Source organism: Rutidosis leptorrhynchoides, chromosome 7 (genome assembly GCF_046630445.1).
Source record: "Rutidosis leptorrhynchoides isolate AG116_Rl617_1_P2 chromosome 7, CSIRO_AGI_Rlap_v1, whole genome shotgun sequence".
In the NCBI taxonomy this organism is placed as follows: Eukaryota; Viridiplantae; Streptophyta; class Magnoliopsida; order Asterales; family Asteraceae; genus Rutidosis; species Rutidosis leptorrhynchoides.
In genome coordinates this window covers 319580684-319586079 of record NC_092339.1, presented here as the reverse complement: position 1 = coordinate 319586079, position 5396 = coordinate 319580684, and the positions used below count along the sequence as shown (strand labels likewise).

The 5396-nt window shown below is 37.7% G+C and overlaps 1 non-coding gene across 1 annotated transcript; it reads right to left on the bottom strand.

Annotated features, from left to right (window-relative positions):
• Positions 1 to 1889: 1889 nt before the first annotated feature.
• On the bottom strand, positions 1890 to 1996 carry LOC139860859 (small nucleolar RNA R71). The gene has a single exon (XR_011763479.1). It is a non-coding gene; the product is annotated as a small nucleolar RNA R71 (small nucleolar RNA).
• Between the last annotated feature and the right edge of the window lie 3400 nt (positions 1997 to 5396).

The window sequence follows — 5396 nt, the reverse complement described above, 5'->3', positions numbered from 1 at the left end:
CAAAACCATAATTTCATCATCCATTGGTGTTTAAGGGTGGATTCAAGGAAGCTAGCTCAAGATTAATCATTGTTTAGCTTAGATCTTCATCTTCTTTACATTTTGGGTTGTAATCTTCACTTTACTTTTCATATTTTGCATTGATTACTTGTAATAACTTGAAGATGATGATGATTTATATTTCTATGCTTATTATTAGTTTAATTTTAGCTATGATTGGCTAAATCTCTTGTGTTTGCTTATCTATGAATCTCTAATGCTAGTGTTTGCCCTAAATCAATTGATTATTGTTGTTTGAATGAATTATTTGATCATGTGTTGTTGAGTTAGCAAAAGATCCATTATTATGAGTTTCTTTTAGGCTTGACTTTGATTACATATGTTGTTTAGCTCTCTTAGTGATTTGAGTAGTGAATCAATATGTGCTTCAACACCTTAGGTGAACTAGACAACTAGCTTAGGAATTGCAAGTGATTGTGTTCTTGATCTAGGTTGGTTTTCAGTTGGCCTCTAGTCAACATAGTAATGCCGATTATCTTAAGTGATTTCGATAGTTGGGGGTTTTAAGTGATTTCAACCTAAGTTCAATCTCAATGACCAAATCATGCTTAACTCGATCTTAAGATATAAAGCTTATGTGAATTCGTGGAATATCAGTTGATTTGAGCTTTAGTAGTGATGCTAAATATCTAACAGTTCAAAAACTAATGAGATAGCGAAATAGGCAAAATGGGGCAAGCCAAGCATAGAGAGGATTAGATAAGTGAACACGTCTTAGTTAATTTGTTTTAAGTCTTAATACTTCACTACTTGTTTCTTGTTACTAGTTTAATTGATAAGTTTAGGTTTGTTTAATTGTGCAAGTTTTAGTTGTTAGTTAATATCAATCGAACCCCCTCCCCCCAATCAAACAAACCCTAGGACAATTGATAATTTCAAATATCCGACTTACACCGTGTTCCTTGGGACGAACTTGATAAAAATACTTACATTAAAGTGCTATAATAATCGGGTTCTAAGTACTCGTTAGTTGTGTGTGCTTGATAGTAGTGTTTGAATCAAATATAAATTTAGAGGGTAAAAGATGAATATCGCACGAACGTATCACACTTTCTTGGCGCCGCTGCTGGGGATGCAGTTAGCCTAGTTGGTTATTTGGTTTAAACTTTTAATTGTTCGATCCTTTCGTGGGGGTTCACTCTTACGGAAGTTACTTTTCGCATTTTATATTATTATTTTCGTTTGGAAAACCGCTTGTGTTTGTGTTGTGATTGAAGGATAGGTACCTTTGGTGTATGAAAACAAGGTCTCAAAAGGATTAAGAGTTCACACATCCATTCTCCGATCCAGAAAGACAAGTGCACGGGGTTTATAATCGTAGAGAAGAAAGGGTATTAAGAAATAATTTTGAAGCTTTGCCATTTTGTTTAGAAGAGATGGATCCAAACGGTAATTCGATTCACGATGAAGAGGGCAATCCTAATGGTCCTCCACTTAATCAAGAATTATTGAATGATCCAAACGACACACCAATGTGGAATGCTAGATTGGTTGCACCAATAATGATAGCACCAGCTATTACAAAAGCACCAATTGAAGCGGATAATAGGAAGATCGTGGGTAACTTTTTCACGTTGATCAAGGATACATACTTTCATGGGTTGATAGATGAGAATCCGTTCAAACATATTCAATACTTCAATGATCTTTGTGATATTTACAAAACCAAAAACGTCACCGATGACGCTTTTAAGCTAAGGGCATTCCCCTTCACACTTCAAGGAGACGCAAAAGCTTGGATGCGAAGTTTACCATCAGATTCCATATGGTCTTTTCAAGAATTAACAAACGAGTTTATCAATCATTTCTTTCCACCGTCAAAAGTAGAGCGGCTTAGAATGGAGATTAATGGGTTCACACAACGGGGTGATTAGAGTTTGTATGATGCATGGGTTCGAATCAAGAAGCTACTAAGAGCTTGCCCACCGCATGGTTTGACGAAGAAAGAGTAATTACACATTCCATCGGGGTTGTAATACTTTTATGAAGCAATATCTTAATTCTTTATCCGGTGGGGTATTTATGTACAAATCACCAAATGCGGCCAAAATTATGTTAAAAGACATCTCGGTTAACACGTATCAATGGGCACCTTCACCGCTGGATTTGACAAGGAAAAGTGTAGCACAAGTCGAGAGTGATAATGGACAAGTGACGCTTGCAAGCTTGAACAATCAATTTCAAACATTTGGGAAAGAATTGAAGAAGATTCAACAAACGGTAGTTGCAGTGCAAGTAGGTTGTCAACGATGCAAGGGTCCACATCTCATGAAGAATTGTCCTCAAATTACTCAATGCAATCATGTTGATCTAGATGATATTCCCATGAATTCGGATGCTCATGTGAACTACGTGAGTAATCAAAACTACCAACCGGGAGGAACATCTAACCAAAGCTACTACAATCCTAATCAAAAACAAGTATCATTAACCAACCAAACCAATACACCACCCGAATTCACAAACCAAACCGAAATCAAGGTTACAACAACTATAACCAAAACCGAAACAACAATTTCTAATACCAAAACCAACAACCTTACAACAATCAAGCAAATTCAAATTATCAAAACAAACAAGGTTATAGTCAATCACAAAATAATCAAGGTTACAATCAACAACCTCAACAAAACAATCAACAATCCCAACCTTCAAAGAGCTTAGAAGAAATCATGCAAAACTACATCAAGAAGGTAGAATCAACCGAAGCTTTTCTAATGAAAGAGAATGAGCTCTTGAAGCAACAACTCTGAAACCAACAAGCCTCATTTCAAAACCTTGAGAGCACCGTTGGAAGAATTTCAAATCAAGTTGCCGAAAGACCACAAGGAACTTTACCTTCAAGCACTCAAGTTAACCCGAATAATTACAACAACAACCGAAACAACCAACAAAACCACCAAAATAACACGAGAGTTATTTTTATCGAGAGAAACACTACCAATCCAACCCAAAATCAAGCAAGTTCATCAAATCCTACCAATATTTATGCTCAAGTGAACTCGATTGATTCAACCGAAGAGGATCAATCCGAATATCCTCAAGCTTTCAAGTTCGACATTGAAGGAGACAAGTTTGATTTAAATGAAGCGTTAGAAATTGACACTCTCGACTACGGGGTATTCAAGTTTTCGGAAGATTTGGACAATGCAACATTCATTCCCTACCAAGTTAAAAGTATAATGTCCATGGAGGCTACCGAGTCGACATGCAAGGAGTTAAAGGGTGATTTTGAGCAATTTCACTTGGGAAAGGTTGTCAAAGAGAAAAAGGACGAAACTTTATCGAATACAAGGGCGCAAAAGAATGAGGTCGAGGTTCTTGCTACATCAACTAAGGAGAAAAATGAGACACCAGTCTCACATCCTCAGTCATTACCTCCTACACATCTAAATGATGTGGATTGTAAGTCAACCTTACCCGATAACAAAAATATTTATGTTAAACTCCCCTTGGTGGAGGTGCTTGAGAATATGCCCAACTATGGGAGATTTTTGAAGACACTCATGGCCAAAAAGGGAGATGTTGACCAAGCATCCACCGCTTTCTTAAAAAAGGAGTGTGATGGAATTTTAAAGAAATGCAACCTACAATCAAAAATAGGTGATCTCGGACCTTTCCTTATCCCATGCATTGTAAACGGTTCAGAGATGCTCACATATTTAGCCAATTCGGGAGCAAGTATCAACTTCATTCCCTACTCCGTTTACAAAAGGCTAGGCCTAGGTGATCTTTCACCCACTACAATGGGAGTTAAATTATTTGATCAATCAATTAACTCTAGTATGGGGATCGCTGAAGACTTAATTGTTAAGGTGGGGGCCATGGAATTTCCCATTAACTTTGTTATTGTTGATATAAAGGAAGACCCGGTTGTGCCCCTTATTTTGGGAAGGCCATTTTTGGCAACTGCGGGCTCCTTCTTTGACTTTGGAATCGGGAAATTGATTCTTCAAGATAAAGAGAAAAGCATGAGCATAAAAACCAAATGTGTTAAACACCATCAATGCCATTGACCACATCACAAGTGGTTGCTAGTGTGCAATGCATCACAAGCACAAGGAAAGTTGGTTCACCAATTAAAGCTAGTGGGGGACTAACCAAGGGAATTCAAGGTAAAGCCAAAAATCAAAACGACGTTGTTGACAAGTCTATGCGAAAGTTATTTGGCCGGGTGCATCAGGCTTCATCCAAAAAGGTGAACACTTGAGAAAACACCTAGTGTCAAACTTGTCAGAACATGAGAAAGTCAAACTTAAGGAGTTAATCAATGAAACTAAGGTAATGAATGATTGGTTAATGTCAATGTTAAGTGGTGGCAGTAATGAAAATGTTTCCCTTGGCTCAAAGGGAAGGGAAGTTTACCACCCCGGGATTAGTTGAAATCTCAAGAGGAAGGGAGTTGGATGATAGACTCGTTAAAAACTTTCCACAATTGTGTATATTTGTGCATTTAGGATTGCATTTCATATAGACTTGTATGATATTATGTTTTTATAAGTTGCATTTGCATATAGTTGCATTTCATGCATATGGGTAAAATCGAAAAAGTCAAAAATAGTTTGTGAATGGGTCAAAATGGACTTAAAACCAAGGTTGCAAATGACGTGAGACGGGGTCGAGATGGTCGGGTCCTAAAAAGGTCGAGACGTTCGACACGAGGTCGAGACGGGGGTCGAGACGGACGTTGACCAATGTTGAATTTTAAATATATAGGTATATAAATGTATATATGTGTATATATTTTAACGTCAAAAACTTTAATTGCCTAATTGGTACTCATAATCGCTATCACCCTTAATATAATACATAAAATTCAGACTAAAATACGACAAATTTGACTGATATTACCGAATTTCTGACTTTTTCGAATTTTGAAAGACTTTGACCTAATGTTTTTCAACTTTGACCCGATTTTTTACCGTTGACTGTCATATTAGGCAGTTTTCTTCGAGACGAGATGGGCTAGTCACCAAACCGTCGCAACGGGCGTCGAGACGGCTCGAGACGGGGTGTTTTACAACAGTGCTTACAACTGGAAAACTGCAATTGGGTACAAAAGCGGCGCTTTTGTCCTAGGAGCGTCGGTTTTCACTTCCAAGAGCGATCTTTTACTACAAGAGCGACGCTTTAACCTGTGATTTTGTGCCAAAAATGGACAGTAGCCAAGAACGGTGCTTTTGTGTTCAAAAGCGGTGCTTTTAGTTCGCTTAGAGCGACGCTTTTCTTTCAAAAGCGATGCTTCTGTTTTGTCAGGAGCGGCGCTCCTGTTTGAAAAGCGGTGCTTTTTCATCTTCAGCTTAAGAATTCTGCACGACCAAAACATCATTTTTTCA